The sequence below is a fragment of the Vulpes vulpes genome, chromosome 2 (assembly GCF_048418805.1).
Source record: "Vulpes vulpes isolate BD-2025 chromosome 2, VulVul3, whole genome shotgun sequence".
Taxonomy (NCBI): domain Eukaryota; kingdom Metazoa; phylum Chordata; class Mammalia; order Carnivora; family Canidae; genus Vulpes; species Vulpes vulpes.
Window position 1 is genome coordinate 84,894,827 of NC_132781.1, and position 20,080 is coordinate 84,914,906.

Sequence of the window (20,080 nt, forward strand, 5' to 3'; positions counted from 1 at the left end):
CGAACCCTTTTACGGACAACTTTGCTACCTTGGTGGGCTAGGGAGCTCCCAGGTTTATGCCATAATGTTAGTTAAAATTTAATACGTTAATTTTGTAGACAAAGGTGTGGTCTCTGGAATGAGACAAACCTGGATTAAAATCCAGTGGTTTGGAGCAAAGTACTTAAATTCTCCACGGTTTACTTTCTGCGATAATAAAATGTACAAAACATCTTACGGATCAAGATTCAGTGAAGATTTGGTGAAACGATGGACTTGAAGCTTAGGATAGACACTAAGCTCTAAATTAGTAGCAGTTATTTTTATTTTGTATGTGTTTTAAAATTAGCAATGTAGGGATCCCTGAGAGGCTCAGTGGTTTAGCGCCTGCCTTTGGCCCGGGGCGTGATCCTGGGGTCCTGGGATCGAGTCCTGCATCAGGGTCCCTGCGTGGAGCCTGCTTCTCCCTCTGCCTGTGTCTCTGCCTCTCTCTCTCTCTCTCTCTCTCCATCATAAATGAATAAATAAATAAAATCTTTGAAAAAAAACCCACAAAATAGAATATTTTAATATTAACAATGTATACAACTCGGGCATCCCCTTATGCCAGTAAGTTAATCTTTGGAAACTGGATTCCAGTATTTCCAGTGTGCATCCTGCCCAAGGCTTGCTGACACACTTGCTCAGCATCCCCAGGCCCACTGGTTGACTCGGTCTCACATCAGCTGCCACCATCAGGAGATAATCTAAAACAACCCATCATTTTAAACACAGATGGCTAACACCACATGTTTATTTGCAGACGCCCTGTGGGGTCTGACCTACCAACCATGACCACCGTCCCGGGGGTGGAATCCTCACTCCACATCCTACTGGCCACATGCCCCTAGACCAGTCACTTCACTTCCCTTGGTCTCAGTCTACTCAGCTGCAAAAGAATAAGTAGAGCTTAGGACGGCGTGTAGCAGTGGGTACTTCATCCGTAATATCGGCACTCACACGGGGCCTTTGTGGGATCCATATCCAGAGAAGCATTTATTTGACGATTGTCTTAGTCCTGCCATGAGACTGAGATCTAGGTCTACAAAGACGGTTTGCATCCTTCCGCTCTGCCATCCGCAGCATACCCGTGAGGGCTCCCCTTCCAGCCCCAGGCGCATGGCTACAGCAACTCCAGACAAGCCAAATAGATGCCCTGATATTTTGTGAGGGAGAGAGGCATTTCTTCCCATGAATATCGGTTTATTAGCATAGGAAACCTCTGCCAGAAGCCCTCACCAGGCTCCCCCTCCGATAGGGTCGCATGCTGCGGCCTAAACTAGTCACTGGCAAGAGGAATGACATCACCAAGAATGACCTAGACTAACAATGGCTCATCCTCAGAAGTCGGGAGAGTGGAAAACCTAACACGCGGTGGGGAGGGGTCTTCCAGGAAAGGGAATTAGAGAAAGGGAGGAAGGAGGCCAGGAGAATGGCTGTTATAGGCGATCCACGAAACCTAACAGCTAATTCTTTCTCAGCAATTTTTACCATTACAGTAAGCACACACTGTACCCCAGTCACAGGCTTTGTGCGGATTGGAATTGTCTCAACAATCCACTCCGGTATGGCCTTTGTCCTCGTTGGTCTCGTGAAATGCTCTCCTGTTGAGTCACTTCTCCATCCTCATATTCACCGCTCAGGAGCAACAAACACAGTTAACTCCTCCCTGGACGAGTCAACCCTGCTGTGTTTTCCCTCTGCTGGCTACTCCTTCCCCAGCTCTCCCGCTGACCCTTCTTGGCAAGATGGTGCCTAAACGCTGCAGTGCCAGGGCTCATCCTGGACCGTTTCCGTTCCCTGTTCATTCTTTCCCCGTGAATCGTCTGTTTCAGCAAAGCCAGTGATTCCCAGATCTGCACCCCCAGCCCAGAGCTGTGCCCTAAGCTCCAGGTTGCATTTTCTGCTTCTTATTCTTAGATACATACGCAGTATCTCTACCTGGATCCTAACGTGCAGCCTAAACTTCACATGCCCAACCCGGAATGCTTAGCCTCTTGGCTCGAACCAGCTTCTTCTAGAATCTTGCCTTATCTGATGGAATCTTCTTGTCAAGCCAAGAACCTAGGGACTGTCCCGGATTTCTCCTTAGCCCTTCACATTCAGCCTATCAGCAAGTTTTATCATTTTTACCTTCTAAATACATTCCAGGCCCATCCGTTTATCGGTTTCCATTGCGACTTCTTCACGACTCCCAGCCTCCGTCACCTTACTTAGAACCCAGCTAAAGCTTCCTAAGTGTTCTTCCTGCTATCATCCTTAACATCTGTTCCATAGTCCATCGTCTACACGGCAGTTAGCTTGTAAAAATACAGGTCAAACCATGTAATTACACTTCTTAAAAGTCTCCAGTGATTTCCGTAGCACTTAGAGAATGTCCAAATCCTTAACGACGGCTCAAACACATTTCACGATCGGGACCTTGCCATCCTGTAAAGCCAGTCTCTGTTTCTTAAACACTCTGTCCTACCTCAGGACCTTTGCATTTTGTATTCCCCACCATAGAACACTCTTGGCCTCATCCCTCACAAGGCTAATGCCATTTTATCATCAGGTCAGCCTCCACATCACGTCCCCGGGGGCCTGCTCCGATTGCCCTGTCTGATGGAGGGCTGCTTCCATCTGCCAAGGCATTCCGACTGTTGGATCCTACGTGACACGTAAGACTATCAGAATCGGGGGATCCCTGGGTGGCGCAGGGGTTTGGCGCCTGCCTTTGGCCCAGGGCACGATCCTGGAGACCCGGGATCGAATCCCACATCGGGCTCCCGGTGCACGGAGCCTGCTTCTCCCTCTGCCTATGTCTCTGCCTATGTCTCTGCCTCTCTCTCTCTCTCTCTCTGTGACTATCATAAATAAATAAATAAATAAATAAATCAAAAAAATAAAGTTCTAAAAAAAAAAAAAAGACTATCAGAATCGGTTCACTTAATTATTTGTTGTCTGTCTTCCCCAACTAGAAGGCAACCTTCACGGGGATAGGGACTTGGCGTATCTTGTTCAACATTGCATCCCAACATCCGGACTAGCACCTAGCACACAGTAGCTACTCCATGACATTTGTGCCGTGAATAAATGATACTCCAGAAAGCAAATGCTTTCCCCCGATGTACAGATGTTGAAATTGAGAATCAAAGAGGTTTAAAAATTTTTGTTCAAGGTCAAATCATGCAGGCAAATCGCATGTTAACACCATGAGTGTCAAATATAATCAGTGTTCTTTCGAGGGTACTAATGAAGGATAGTTGGAAGAAGGCAGGCAGGGACAAGAGGCTCCCACCCGAAGAGAAAACCACCCGTCAAAGGCTTTGACACCACTGTGGAAGGAGCCCTCCTCCCTTTCCCACGTGATCGGTAGGTGACAAAAACCTGTATCTTGTTCAACGTTGCATCCCAACATCCAGACTAGCGCCTAGCACACAGTAGCTGTGTTGCATCCAGTAGTAGTTGCATCCAGTGAGTTGAGAAGTGAGTCAGATGAAAACAGGGCACCAACGACCCCATAAACACCCCTAGATCTAAACACCAAACTGGCAACCCTCTCGGGCCCCCTCTCTCTTCGGGAGCTTTGTGCTATCACTGGAGAAATTTTACTATCGCTCGATCAACTTTGCTGCCCATCAGTGTTTGTCTGGTCTACCTCGTCCTTCTTGGAAGTGGTGTGACCGAGACCCAAGGACGTGGAGGGAAAAGAAACCCTGTAACGACAACGCCGCTAAGAATCCGGATGACTTGTTAGATCCGACATTGATGGGCTCTTCAACCGCTCTGTCACTTTCCTGATGCAATCCACGTCGGAACGTCACTACATCAGCAGTTAATTATACAAACAGGTAAGAGTTAGGACCCGGAACGCTGAGGTGAATGAACTTGCTGACTCAAGAATTCCATGACCTAAAAAAAAAAAAAAAAAAAAGAATTCCAGGACCTGTGACTTCAACCAAATGTTATCACTAAATGAATAGAGATAAAGTGGAATGAATGGGATTATATACTGAGGATTAGAGGAGAGATGTCGAACTTTACCAAAAGACTGTAAAAGCACTGTAAAATTTAAGGTTTTTTTAAAACCATAAGTTTAAGCTTAAACCCAAAATATTGGAATGTTTTTCTTTCTTTCTTTTTTAAAAAAAAAAAATATATTTTATCTATTTGACAGAGATAGAGCACAAGGAGGCGGAGAGGGAGAGGGAGCAGGGAGCTGGATGCGGGGCCTGATCCCAGAACCCCAGGATCATGACCTGAGCTGAAGGCAGACACTTAATCAACTGAGCCACCCAGGCGTCCCAGAATGTTTTTCTTTTTTATAAATAACATTTTGATTTTATAAAGCATATTTTTATCTCTGTATATCTATAAGGCTTCTTTTTACTTCTTCCTAAACTGGAGGGCTGATTACAAAAATCCAGTCTCTCAAAACACAAGCTTACAGGGCACATTTATCTCTGCTGAGGGCTGTGCAGGCTCTGGGACCACAGGCAGTGGTGATTTATGAACCTTTGAAGTCTCAGGAAGAAAGATCAGTGGAGCTCAGTGCAAATCGGAGAGTCTGGAAACTCATCCAGTACCTCCTCCAAGATTGGAAAAAACCTTCAGGAAAACTAAAATCCACCAGCAAGCCAGACATTGCAGAAGGAAGCTAATAAGGTCAGGATGGCTGTGGGGCCCAGTCCTCCAGGTTTCCTTCAATCACGCAGAACATGTCACTGCGGGTCACTTCGCTGGGCCTGAGAGAGGCACCTGAGGCACCTGCTAGGACGGCCTCAGTTCCCAGTTCTTGATTCAAAGGTGGCCTCCTGGACAGTGTACCGCTCAGGGCACCACAAGGCCCCGGCACAGGGGAGGACCTCAGCCTTTCATCAGCTACGTTGCTTGGCTCACCGGCCCCTGAGGACTCCCGAACATTCACTGCCAGAGCTGAGCTTTCGTACGACCTGGGGTGTCAGGGAACACCCCATCCCAGGGCAGGAGGCCAGCCTGTCAGGTGGGCAGCGGGCCGTTGGCTGTTGAGGCTGCAGGGCCACAACCCGTCCTGGGGGGACAGGCCCTGCCACCTGGGCCCCACGTCGGCTTCTAGAACAGAAAGAACCCTCTGGGCCGATCACCTCCCTTCAATGTTGACAGGACAGTCTAGGAACATCAGGGCCACGCAGATGCAGGATGCACCTACACAGACGTGCTAGGCCGGGCACCCGGGGGCTCATCGGAGAAGCAGCCCTCTCTTGACTTCGGTTCCAGGGAGGGTCTCAGGGTCCTGAACTCAAGTCCCGCAGGGAGCTCCATGCTCGGTGGGGAGTCTGCTTCACATGCTCTCTCCCTCTGCCCCATCCCAGCTCGGGCTGGCTTGCTCGCTTGCTCTCTTTCTCAACTAAATAAATGAACAAACCTTAAAAAAAAAATGTGCATTGATACGTGGAAGCCTTTTGGCTAATGGGACTTGAGAAACTCCCCGATTCCCACCTAACCAGGGGCTGCAAACTCTCCTCTCATTGCCTTTACTCCTTATTCTGATCTAGCAACTACCCTGGATTCCAGAGAGCGCAAAAGAAAGGAAGGGCCTCACCTGCAGGAGACCTTGACTACAGGTCACACCTTGTGAGGTCAGGGGCAGGTCAAAAGCTGGGTGCTTTCAGAAGATCAGGCTGGGAAGACGTCAGTGACCCAAGTACCTCTACACATGACACATCTGAGCCACACGAATGTTTTTTTCTTATTCACCATAAAACAATGTTTTTTTTCCTTTTCTTTTTCTTATTCTTCCTTTTTTGTAGCTGTTAACATGAAAGGGACATGTCGGCACATAAATTGCTCAGTACAACTCCCATTTTTCTAGTCTTTCTGGATCCCTGCCTCCCTCTTTATTTACCTTGACATGAGAACCTCTATTCTTGCCAAAGAGGCAGTTGAGGTGGAAATGCTAATTTATTTGTGTCATCGCTCTGAAAACTAACAAAGGAACCAATTACCCAAGGAACATTGTCAGATAAAAAAAGGCACAGCTATAAATACACCCGTCCAGATAAAATTTTGAACTGCTTTTTTTCCCTTGTCTTCAGAAAATGCACAAAGGTTATATTTTGTCGTAACGGGTCTTGGCTGTCAGAAGATACCCGTAGCCCATGAACACAACCACATGCATCTACACTCACACACAGGCCATATGTGGGAAGCTTCAAAGAAAACCAAAAGTCAAGGTCGATCAGGCCCTGGATGACACCATCACCAACCGATTTCGGGGACACTGTTACGCCTCTGGAAGGCTGTAACTGCAGGACCTAGCCCAGAGCAGGAAATACATTTTCTTCTGGTTGGTACAGAAAAGGATACCCAAGGAGAGGAGCCAGTTCAAGAACCTGGTAGCATTTTCCATTCCAAGACCAGTCAGGAGAAATGAAAAAAAAAAAAAAATCATACTGGCCTGCTTTCATTTTTCCTACGATGACTAGAAAAGGCAGCCGCTAGAGGCAGTACTAGTCATGGCAATAGCACGGCAGATTGTCCTGTCTGAGCCCAGATCAGCTCCCCCGTTAGCTGATGAGATTTCCTTAAATATATATACATATACCTCAAATTTAAAAAATCTAATTAATTATGCTGCTAAATACCCTACAATCGATTGGAGAGTCCCACAACAAAGAATTACCTGGCCCCAAATCTCAATAAGCTTAAGGTTTAAAACTCTACTCCTAAATATGCCCTGAATGTGTCCGATTCTCTCCATCTCCATTGGCAGCACCTGGTCCAACTCATGACCCCCACCCCCACCCTCTATTCTTTCAGTGGCTCCCCAGGTGGCTTCCTCTTGTCCCCTACTCCCTCCTCCTTTTCTCACCCAGCAGCCAGAGTGACCTCTGTAAGATGTGACAGTGATCCTATGAAGACTCCTCTCCCACCCTAACACCGTCCAATAGTCTCCCTACAGCGCCTAGAAGAGCAGCCCAACTTCTAGACAAGTCCTAGGACTTACTCTCCTTTGCAACTTCGCCTTTCCCATCACCATCTGCCTGAAGCAAGCTTGGCTTCTTCCTTTCCCTTAACGCACCTGGTCTCTGCCACCGCAAGGACTTTGCCTAGAATTTCCTTCTCCCCATTCTTTGCCTAGCCAGGCCCCACTCAGCTCTTATGTGCTCACGTAAATGCCGCTTCACATCAGGCCCTCTGCTAAAGCTCCCTGACTTTCTCTGCTAGCACTCTGTCTTAGCTTTCACTGTGCTTGGGACAATTTTTATTTTTGTGTGTTTATTGTTTAGTGCCTGGCTCTCCAAGTAGAATAGTAGCACTTTGAGGTCAAAGAGCAGGGGAATGAGAGGAATTGTAAAACATCTAGGATCCAGGCAGGACATGTGGTCCAAGAGTTCAGACTGGAGGATGGAGGCATTAAAGAAATCTTCACTGACATCCTTCATACCTTTGTTTAGGGCTCATGCTATTTCCAGGGAGTTCCTAAGCTTCAGCGTGGGGGTTAGCACACACCTCAGTGATCCTGACAGAGGATGTTCATATGGGGTAGATCCAACTTCATCTACATCTTTCCATCTCTATTTGACGTAGCCTCAGCTTCACTCTCCTACCGCAGTGGTGGGCATCTATGGAGCAGCAGTATAATGGCTCGTGTGAACACACGAGAACAATTCTAGGGCTTTCCCTTTGTGATAATTTATCATGAAATATTAAATGTTATACTTTCCTTTTTAGGATGCGCATTGTTTGTGCATCCTTGTGGAGATAGTGAAAGGAATTCATATAACCTTGAAAAGAGAATTATATAACAGGAAAGCAAAGAGAAAGAAGCAATCAATTTTCAGGTTTGGTGAAGGTTTTTCAAGTTCAAAATATAGGGCTTTCAAAAATCCTCCTCAGAAGCAACAGTTTTAAAAGCCAAAGCCATGGATTTGCAAGAGTTTTATTTTGTTGAGACAAAAAAGAGGGGGGTAGGCTTTGAGTTTCAAAAGGGAAGATTCTGGGTGAAGTAGTATATGGTTGATACTACAACATTATACCAGAACTAGAGCAGGACTGCAGATCAACCAACCTCTGGGGAAAATGAAGGTCACTTGGACTAAGAAAGGATTGTATGATGGAATCAAACCACGTGTAACTCCAGCAGAGACCAGTAGGTCATACCTGACCAGAATTCGGGGGCCATGGACACAGAGATGGAGTCATTATTGAAAGAGACCAGAACCCAATTGGTCTCCAGCATCTGAAAGATGCTTGGGAACAGAAACAAGCCATTAAAAATGGTGGCCATTGGGCATGTATGGCTACTAAAATTTAAATTAATTAAAAGTAAATAAAATTAGGAGCTCATGTCCTCAAATTTTAAGTGTTCAACAGCCACGTCTAAGTAGGGGCTCCTGTACTGGATGGCTTAGGAACATTTCTAGGATTGCCCAAACCTCTACTGGATGGCACTGTCATACATCTGTGGCCATGCTCAGGTGCTGCCCTAATGCTATGGAGCCCAGGGCAAAAGAAGGCACATACCACATGCCTAAATATTTAAAATGTATAGGCCAGAGGTGTCTGGGTGGGTTCAGTTGGTTGGGCATCTAACTCTTGATTTCAGCTCGGGTCCTGATCTTGGGGTCCTGGGACTGGGCCTGTGATGGATTCTGTGCTCAGAGGGGAATGTGCTTGGATTCTCTCTCTCCTCTGCTCCATCCCCCCACTCCCCTGCAACCCGCCCTCATGTTTGCAACCTCTCCCTAAAATAAATAAATAAATCTTTAAAAATAAATAAATAGGGACCCCTGGGTGGCTCAAGGGTTAAGCATCTGCCGTCTGTTCAGGGTGTGATCCCAAGTGAAAGGCCATGCTACGACCCTCCCAGGGTTTTGTAGGGAGAGGCAAGAGCTCACCTAGAGGTTTTTCTCCTCTTCCTGCTGGTTTGGGTTCTCATTGGTCACAGTTAGTCATCAACCTCCAGCACACTCCAGTTAGAAAAAGCTTAGGTTCCTTGGGAGTTTTCTCGAGCATCTGTGTTTTCTGTGTGTATTAGTTCCTATAACCCATACTGCCTTCTTGCTTCTGTATTCCTCTAGGGTTGGGTCGAGGAGCCCAGTAACCCTACCATTTTGCCACCCATTCCGGTTGATTGTACTTTCATTTTGGTAATGTGCTGATTTGGCTTAGTAGTCCTGACATGCCCTGGGAGCATTTAGACTCAGAGAGGAACTTTCCACATTTGGCACATTCTCAATGCTGTGACAAAGGACACAGTCACAGCTGATTGCTCTGCTGGGCTTTGACTGGGGGCCTTGTTATTAACCAGCCTCAAATGAAATTTTAAAAGAAAAGAATATTTTTCACATTGACATTTGAGAAATTGTGCTACGGGAAGCAGTGTATACTTGTCCTTTCACTTGACAGAGAACACAAAGTACTGTGGATTGTTCAGGGTTCCCTCAATACATTTCAGCAAAAGAAAAGCTGACATTTTGAATTTATTGCCAACCCTAGTGAAGAGCTTACTAAATTTTTCACTCAACTCAAATGTATCCTCGAAGCTGCCATTAATTACATTAGTTATATAAGCAAACTCTAAAATAATCAGTCACTTAACTAAATTAAAATATCCTGAATTTTTTTCATTCTATTATACTTGGTTTAGACTTGATGCATATATATAAAATATTGCTCATCATGGCCACTAGCAATTATCGATGGAACCAATACATTATTTCACAGAAGGTATTAGACCTTGAGTTGTGGTGTGTGTGGAAGTGTAAAGCAAGAGGTATAATGTGGTTTTATTTCACCCCTGCCTGATCTCTTCCAAATATAAATTTTTGAGTTTTTTCTTTCATTCATCACCATTCTTTTTGATGATAAGGACCCGTTTCCTATTTTGGGCGCTTTGTGATTCTCTTGGTTCATTTCAAAGGGGAATGTTTCCACCTGAGACCATCAATTAGGTTTAGCGAAGTCTCATATGTAGATAGACATCAATTCTGCCCAGGAATCCCACGGATGACATGCCTACAATTATTAAATGGTTACTCTCACATGCACACCCTCACCAGATGAGAAGAACAGCTAACGTGGCTCCACTACAGAGATGACATTAAAATATGCTCTTGAACTTATTAATTAATAGTACAACAAATGTTTATTGAGCACCTACTATGTGCCAGGAGCTTTTCTAGACTAAGAAGACACCACAGTGTGAGCAAGTTAAATCAAGTTCTCTCATTAGTAACAAGGAGACAAAAAATGAACAAAATATGATGTAGCAATACATTGTGTTAGCTTGGTAACATAGGGTGCTCAGTTGCCTAAGCATCCAACTCTTGGTCTCAGCTCAGGTCATGATCTCGGGGCCCTAAGATGGAGACAGGCATCAGGCTCCAAGCTCAGCGAGGAGTCTGCTTATCCCTCTCCTTCCCCCCTGCCCCACCTGCTTGCTCTTACTCTCTCTTCCCCTAAAATAAATAAATAATAAAATCTTCAAAAAAATTTAAAAAATAAAAAATTTTGTAATATGACATAAACTTTTATTGAAGTATATCTGACATATAACATTGTGTAAATGTAAGGTGTGCATGTTAATTTGACACCTATCATAATATGATTACCATTGTAGCTATAATTAGTGCCTCTATCACATCACACAATAATCATCTCTTTTTAGTGGTTGAAATAATTAGGATTTAATCGCTTAGCAAGTTTGATGGTTATAATACAATATTGTTGACTATGTTCACATTACTGTGCATTAGATCTCTAGGACTTGCTACTTGGGACAAGTCTATACTCTTCAACATTTGTCCTATGCCCTGTCTCCCCTTATCCCCTGGCAACTGCCATCCTACTCTCTGCTTTTATAAGTTTGGCTTTTTCAGATTGCACATATAAATGATATTATATAGTATTTGTCTTTCTCCATCTGACTTATCTCACTTAGCATAATGTCTCTTTATTAATCATTTATTTTCCTTATTAATTTAAAGGTACAACTCTTGAGTTGCTTAGTAGAATGGTAGCAAATGGGAGAGAGACCAGCAGTAGTTTTTGGAACCTGGAGATCATATACTCCCCTCTCTTTAAACTCACCCACATAATCCTGGATAAGAGCCTACTGTCTGGTTCTTCCCCATACACATTACCAGACCTAAGGAAATATGATTCAATTTGTCAAAAAAAAAAAAAAAGCAAAAACATATACCTGAGCACTGCAACCACTGCTAAAAAGAACAATAAGCTAACCACAGATGTTATCTAAAGCAGAATTATTGGAAATATGGGTCAAAAATTCAAAATAAGCCTAAGAAGATAGAGAAGATAGTAACATGGGGCGGTAATGTGAAATTATGAGGAAGAAACAAATAGAAATATTAGATATGAAAAACATAGCTAAAATAAAGACTCAATAAAAAAGTTAGACTAAGTTAAATAAGTTGAAGAATTAATTAGCGAGTTGTACAAAAGAAATGTACTCAGAAGGCAGCAAATAAGGATTGAAAATTACATATATATGTATGCGTGTCATACATATATGATGGTAACCTGTAGATAATAGAGTTCCTATAAATAGAGAAAAAAAATGCATTAAAAAATTTGAAGAAACAAAAAGGGTAAAATTGCCATAATTCAAGAAAGAAAAGACCTCAGAATGAAAAGGGGCATAAACTCATAGGTTATTAAACAGGAGCGATAAGGACTAATCCATACATAAGGGCATTTTTATTATTAAAATGAAGACTATCAAGGACATAGCAAGAAAAAATAATAAGAACCTACAAAAGGCAAGAATGGTTCCCCTACAAAAGAGAATCAGACTGCCATCTGACTTCTCAACAACACCCTAATGCAAAAATTCCACATAATCATATTTTGAAGATACTAAAGGAAAAAAACTTCCCTTTTAGAATTTTCTATCCAACCAAGTTATAAATCAAACATAAGAGCACAATAAAAAGTGTTCTTGGGCACTGAAGGCCTCAGATGGTTTACCACACTAAGATCCAGAGTAAAAACACTGTTCACAGAAACAGTAATAGCAGTGGGAGGAGAGTCTCAAGATGTGCTGTTGCAAGATATACAAGAAGGGAGTGAAATCTTTGGGTAATTGTGCTAGGTTGACTAGTGCCCCAAAACAATTCATGTTCACCCAGAACCTCACAACATAATCGTATCTGGAAGCAGGGTCTTTGCAGATGTAATTAGTTGCGATGAGGTCATAATGGATCAGGATGGTCCCTAAATCCCATATGGCTGATTTCCTTATCAGAAGAGCAGGGGATACACAGACACACCCGCACACGGGGAAGATGACAAAAGCAGAAAATGGAGGGATGCTGTTAAAAGCCAAAGAATGCCAAGGATTCCCAGCAGCCACAAGAGGCTAGCAGAGAGTCAGGGGAGAGAGCATGGCTCTCCAACACCTTGATTTCAGACTTTCTAGCCTCTGAAACTGTGAAATGATATATTTCTGTTACTTCAGGAGACCCAGATTGTGGAAATTTGTTATGGCAGCCCTGGAAACTGATACTGTAATATTTGTTATCTTAAAAAATGTGGTGGTAAGGGGGAGTACTCTAGGACCAAGATGTAAACACTCTGTTGATTTAAATGTGTTTGCTTTGAGGAGCAGGTGGGTGGCTCGGGTTGAGCATCTGCCTTTGGCTCAGGTGGTGATCCTGGGGTCCTGAGATCAAGTCTCCCATGGGGCTCCCCGCAGGGAGCCTGCTTCTCCCTTTGCTTGTGTCTCTGGCTCTCTCTGTGTGTCTCTCATGAATAAATAAATAAAATATTTTTTAAAAAAATAAATGCATTTGCTTAGAAAAAGCCAAAAGGTGCCCAGGTCCCTTTGGGAGTTAGTATAACTTTGCTAACAAAGTCAGATCGTACAATAAAAGAAAATTAAATCTCATTTAACTGATGGCAAAAAATTATAGTATACTTAGAGCATTTACATAGGCTTTATTATGTGTCAGGCACCCATCTAAATGCTGAACATACGTAATTCAAAGACAATCCTTTGACTATTATCTCCATGTTACTGATAAGTAATGTAGGCAGGCAAAGGTTATGTGGCTTACCCAAGGTCGTACAGCTAGCTAACTAAAACAAAAAATTCACATTAACCTCAAACGAGCAAAAATAGTTATGCTGCATGAAACTCACCAATGCCATTATCTCATTAGCAAAGTGGAAAAAAAATATCTATTACTTAAATGACGCAAAGAGACTTTAACGAAGTTCAGGACCTATTTATTTTTTCAAAAGTCTTAACAAACTAACACTGGAAGGGAACTTCCTCACATTGCTGAGCATTATATATCAAAATCTTATAGCAAACACTAAATACTACCTTAATGGAAAAACATAGATAGCATACCCTTTAAAATATGAAACAATATCCAATATCATCACAATGATACAGTTCTACAAGTCCTGCCAATACTAAAAGAAAAGAAAAATAACTAAGAGAAAGAGAAAGTCACTGTACATATCATCATCTATTTAGCCACAGAATTATCACCATATAAAGCAATTTAAAAACAAGAAATTTCAGAAATTTTGCTGGATATAACAACGTAAAAAACCAAGAGTATTAACTTCCACCAGCCATAACCAACTAGAAAATAAAGCAATAGCAAAGAAGAAAGAAATGGAAAGAAAAAAACTGTAAAATACCTAGAAACTAACCAAGAACACAATAACTCAGGAGAAAACAAAAATTATAATAAAAGTCATACAAAATGATTTATAAAATTAAATGGACATTTTATTCTCTTAGATAAGATGGCTTAACATTACAAACATACTCATTCTTCATAATTTTATTCTACTGATCCAATGTAAGATCAATCACATTTCCAACTGGATTTTTAAGGAATTAAATACATTTATTATAGTATGTAATAAAAGGAAGTCAACCTTATAAAAGATGGGGGGGAAAGCGGGGCAAGCTATCAGATATTAATACTTTTAAATCATAATTTAAAAATTGAGATATTGTCACAAGAACAATCAAGTTGACCAACGGAACACAATAGAGAGCTCAGGGCAAAAACATGTATATGGAACGCATTTATATAAGATAAAGCTAGTGTCACAAATTCATAGGAAAACTATGAGTTATTTAGTAAAATGGTTTGGGAAAAGTGAATCTCTACATTCCATATCGAAGGAGACAACAGCAAAAATACACATCTAAAGGTAATTAAGTTAGAAAGTTGGTAGAATAAAATATGTGATAGCCACAGAACTGGGGGAGGAGAAGGATTATTTAAACAAAACTTCAAAAGCACAAACAAAGGAAAAAACAAAGAGTACATTATCTGCATCAGAATGGAGAATTTCTGGTCCATAAAAGACACTATGGATGCAGTTAGTATATGGCTGACAGAAGGGAAGAAGATATTCACCAAGTGCGAAACCAACAGGGGAGTAATATTTAGAATATTAATATTAATTTAGAAACTCTCACAAATGTATAAAGAAAAACAACGACCCAAGCAGAAAGCAGAAAAATGATGAAGAAATATGAATACCCAATATATAGAAGAAATCCAAGAGGTGACACGTCGAAGTGAGTGATAATTAGAGCAATGGAAATTAAAATAAGGGATAGATTAGCAAAAAATAAAAAGTCTGAGAACTGCTAACCCCTCCTAGCAACACCCGGTGGTAGGAGCCTCTGTGGGCACTGGTGAAAGGACAGAGGAGGGCAGGCTTTCTGGAGAGCAGCCTGGCTTCAGGCAAAATCAATACATGGATTACATGATCAGTGCTTCAGTGTATTTCCAAGCGAGGCCTAGATGCACAGAGAGGCTCACCGCCGCCTGGCAGGGATGCCCGGATTGCCCAGGGGTCGTGGGACCCTTCCAAGGGAAGGCAGGTGGACGTGGGCCATGTAGGCAGAAGGCCCCCGAGGCTCAGGTCTCTCTTGACAATCTCCCACCCTAGGGGCTGGAGGATGGCTTGTTGGGGCCAGAGCCGGCTCTCGTCATGGAAAGTGCAGTGTTGGCATCGTCCCCTAAAACGCATCCAAAGACACATACGTACGTCCTAGCAGGAGCCAGTCTTGGACTACCTGCCACGGAGAGGGCAATGATCACAAGTTATTGTTGCTCAAAGAGCAGGAAAAAAAAAAAAGGCATCAGCACTGATCAATGAAGGCTGAGAGAACCACCTCTTTTCCTCTCCCTCCTACTCCAGCAACACGGAGGGACTGAACTTTAAAGAGACTCTGGAGAGGGGGTATCTCCGGGCAATATCATTCCCACCACCGTCCGGGCAACCAGAGCTGAGATCAAGTCCCCTCTAGGGAGGGAAGCACACAAGGCAGTTGAGAAAGAGTCTTTAAGACGCCTCTCAGCTCCGTGGAGTCCTTCCTGTATGGACCCCGCTCTAGTGTAAATGTGTCCCTCCAAACCGCAGATGCTGACATCCTAGCCCATAGGTGATGGTACCAAGAGGGGAGATCCTTGGGGGGCGATTACATCACCAGGCCAGAGCCCGCCTCTGGCGGCTTGTTCCTTGTGCCAGGTGAGGACCCATGAGAAATCTGCGCCCACCCAGCCAGCCTGGCACCCTGACATCAGACCTCCAGCCTCCAGAACTATAAGAAACAAATTCTGTTGTTTCAGGCCATTCCGTCTGCGGCGTTTCGCTGTAGCAGCCTGAACAGACTAAGACAGATCCTGAAGGAAGGAGGTCAGAGCCAGAGGTCAGGCTGAAGCTGGCTCAGCAGATGCTGGAAATAGGACTTAGCGGAATTTTCCTTTATTTATATCCCATGTAACTTCAAAAATTATGGAAGTCAAACAGAATAGAAACTGTGTAATGTTGGCTTTCCCTCCTTCCTTTCCTTCAGAAGGACGCCCCCCATCACGCAACCATGAGCATCGTTGCAGAAAGGGAACGAGAAGGGCTGGCCTGTCCAAAATCATGTCCAAGAGACGGGGGTAAAGGCTCCGATCAGCCCACAGCCCACAGGTTGGCTCTGCATCGCAGGCAGCCAGAGAGCTCTCAAACGATCAGGAGCAAAGAGGAGAATTACAAGCAAGCCCAAAAGCTCCCCAAAAGTCGTCCACTAGCAAGTCCTGGAGGACACAGTTGATGATCCTGAAATGGAAATTGATGGTTTAAAAATGATGGAGAAAATAAGGGAGTTAAAAATAAGGAAAAAGAAAATAAAAACCTTAGCAGGAGTACAAACTACCAAATAATGGGAAATGTTGCTTTTCATCATCCATACCTGTGCGCTCAAAGACAACATGACTTGTGACCAAAAAGAAGCCGGTCTTATTTCTTAGAATAATCTTAACATTTCACAAAATCCATGAGTTATTGTTGCCAAGTCTCAAAAAAAAAAAAATCCTTCTAACAACTACATTGCAACAAGATTGAGCAGAATGTATGTTTTAACCCTAATTTGTTCTTGGTTGCATAGACCCAGCCATGGGCCACCAAATGCTTGGTTTGAGATCTAACAGCCAAATATCATTTTTTATTGCCTTGATTGTGGGTCAGATGTTAAAGCTTTAGATGCGCTGGGGAGTTGGCTGGCACAAAGTTATTTTTACTGAAAGCAACGGGATATCCCAACACCTTCCAATATGGACTTTTGCCCTGAAGTAAGACAAGGACATGCAAATAGAATAATTTGGGCCTGAGGTATTAACAAATACAGAAGTAGGGGGAGAGCATCCCAGGTAGGAACAGTTAATAGTGAACTGGCCCACAATACGGTTGCTTCTCAGGGACGCCCCGGAGGGGCCCAGGCTGTGACCCCGGGTCCCGGGATCGAGTCCCACATTGGGCTCCCCGCATGCTCCCTGCTTCTCCCTCTGCCTGTGTCTCTGCCTCTCTCGCTGTATCTCTCGTGAATAAATAAATAAAATCTTTAAAAAAAAATACAGCTGCTTCTCTTGTGAACAATAAAGATTTGACAATATAACAATAAATATCAGGTCAGATCACTCCTTTGCCTCCAGCAGAATACAAGAAGGGAAAGCTTGTGAGAGCCAAGTCTTCCAAAGCAGGACTAGACGGGGTATAAAATCCTGTTCCATTTCTTAGTATTAGTGATAAAGTTGACTGTAGTTTTATTTATCACACTCATTCACAGTTTTATATTAAGGAAAGAAAATGACATTTAAGAAATTAATTGAGTGCAGCGTGAAAGATATCTTAACATTTGATGCTTTTGAAAGCCTAAATATAAATAAAAATGCCTGTCAAGGCATGTTTCTGAATTTTTATGACTATAATTATACACATATTTAATAACCCCATTAGGCAGAATGCTTTAGAAAACATTGAAGACTTAGATTATTATGATTAGCATAATAATTAGGTCGTTCATCAGGAAAAACTATGAATAATTCATTCTAATTAAGTAACTGATAGGACAGTAAATCAACCATCAGTGCCAGAGCCCAGTAAGTTATGGACGGTAGTAAATCACCAGTAAAACTAACTTCTGGGTACAAGATGATAAATTAAAATATTATTAAATATTTGTTCTATGACTGGAAAAATCACCAAAAATTCTTTTCTGGACTTTGCATGTTTGACAGTGAGTAGACTTGTCCCAGGTATGTGGTGCACTTTGCTGCTGCTGCTGCTGCTGCTGCGTAACTTGAAAAATAGAAAAAAATGATTAGACGCTAGAGATATGAGGAAGATGTGCCTGTCTTCTCGATAGTACATGTCACATTGTGCTGCTTCTGTCCAGCCACAGTAGGTGACTAACTTTCAAAATCAGGTGTAGGAATTTGTATGACGCAGGTTTGAAACAGCTTATGGGGTAAACAGGTGCCTAAAAAACTCCTTCAGTCCATAATGCCGGAGTAAATGATTCTTCAGAAGAACAAAAGACCCTTTTCCCACATCCGTGTGCCACTATGTGAATGCCCATCCCCACTGGGAAAGAAGAGAACCAGCTGATAAAGCCTGTTGAGATCCTGGGCCGCAGAACAATCTGTTATTAAATATTCAGGCTTAGCCAGAAGGAAAACAGCCGAAGAGCTATACTTATTTTCTCGAAGAGAGATTAACGATCAACTTAAAGATTTTAATAAATAATCGATCATAAGATAGAGGACAAACCTCGCACATGAAGTCCCATCAAATTATGGAAGTGTTAGCTTGAAGTTTAGGATGCAGTAGCCTGGAGATCAGAGTGTGTTTGGTTTTTATTTGTTATAACCTGCTAAGATCACGGTATATGATCAAGTAGGCTCCAACACGGATAGACCGAACAGAGCCTGAGTCACCGTAAGGGGACCTCAATGTAAAGCATTAGGGAACATGAAGAAGTTCAGATGAACACGAGAACTGGGGAACTGTTCTCTGTGCTGAGCAAAGGACACATCGATGAATAAATGCCAAGCTCTCCTACGAAGCCCCCGAGTTTCCAGTGACCTCTTGGCTGTAGGGCCACCGCCCTGAACCCGGGAAGGTGACCATTAGCCTACTGCAGGAGGTCTAGAACCCAGCGCTCGCTGACTGGTGATGCCACAGAACTTGCACAGCCACCAAGAAACACTGCCCTTGGAAGTCTCTGCACCGTGATTCTCCACGACAAGGCTCCAGGCCTTGGAGGCATGCCCCACTCCTTCCTCCCAGCCTCCGTCGGACTGGCCTCCCAGGATCATAGACTCCTCTGCCAGCATCTTTCCACACTGTCCACAGTCGTGGTGCTCCACGGTACTGTTCATTGGTGCACTGAGCAGCTCGTTTGTTTTGATGAAATGCTCTCCTACCGGCTCTGGTGCCGTCCTATCTGCCCTTCTCTGACACAGAACAGATGGCACAGATCCACCACTTGGAATATTCCAGTAATTGCTACTTTCCTTACTTACAGTTTGGGGTCCACTAACTTCATCAGCACCTGCCCTATCAATCCCATACGTGGCAACAGTCCTTGCAGATCTCAGAAGCTGTCGTGCTCTCAAGTCTCTGAGTCTTGACACGTGTATGCTGAGATCAGCCAAACTGGGGCATCCACTCCTGTAGCTACTACTCTAGGGCCAGATGGCATTCGATTATAAATTCATACTTAAATACAAGTCCCAAGGTACCACGGTACCGGGTCTGGTTCTGTTTGTCCTTTCTGCTTATTTCCTGCTATTTACAGGGCTATTGGCAGCACTGAATTTTGCTCCTCCTTGTAAAGGTAAGAGAGCTTCATCCACTCACCCAGACCAGCCCAGAGCCTAGTCTGGGAAGACGTCACTTAGCACTAAGGCTAGACCATAGAGGGACTGCCTGAAATCAGCAGCTAGACCTCTATAAGTTGGACAACTATCCAGAAAAAAAAAAAAAAAAAGTACATAGGAACAAAATTAAGAGCCTATGGCAACTTCTGTTTCTCACATTTTCATAACTTCTTGGGGCATTGAGGACAGATTTGTTCCTAACCTACCACCCCAAAATACCTATCAAAAAGGAAGCTGGCGGAATTCCTCATCTCACCTCCTCCAAGAAAATGAATTTTTCAAAGGACCTCAGATACTGAATAATTCTCTTTCTGCATTAGAGTGATTTAAGTGACCTATTTCCCAGAAGCATCCACCAACCCTGGCCTACCTTGCTCAAAAGGAAGCATCGATATTATAGTTAGTGTTAAATTGGGTGTGTGATAATCTGATTATTAATCAAAAAGAGTCTTTGTGCATTAGATAAAGTGTTCACGGGTGAAATTACGTATGCCTGGGATTTGCTTTAAGATAATACAATGTGGGAGGGGGGATCACAAATGAAACAGGATTGGCCACAAGCCTGATTATTTTTAAACTGGGTGATTAGTGCATGAGGGTTCGTGATACAATTCTCTCTTCTTTTGGATATGTTGGTTTTTTTTTTTTTTTTTAACTCCGTATCTAAAACCTTTTTTTTAAAAAGAGAGACTCTTTATAGTTGGTTGATCCCACATGTTCCCATAGAAGGGGAAAACCACTACAAGACACGTCAAGGGTTTGAGGTCTCCTTTACGAGATTTTTCTGCGGGTTTCCTATAATATCGTTCAGCTTTCTCTACCTGAAAAGAGCTCCTCTTCCACCCCCACCTTCCCTAACTCCTATTTATTCTTCACTGCTTAGT

General features: G+C 43.2%; 1 long non-coding RNA gene across 1 annotated transcript; it reads right to left on the reverse strand.

Annotated features, from left to right (window-relative positions):
• Positions 1–526: 526 nt before the first annotated feature.
• On the reverse strand, positions 527–9,130 carry LOC140597897 (uncharacterized). The gene is made up of 2 exons (XR_011999906.1): positions 8,880–9,130; positions 527–3,912 (listed from the first exon to the last, which is right to left on the reverse strand). It is a non-coding gene; the product is annotated as an uncharacterized lncRNA (long non-coding RNA).
• Positions 9,131–20,080: the final 10,950 nt, after the last annotated feature.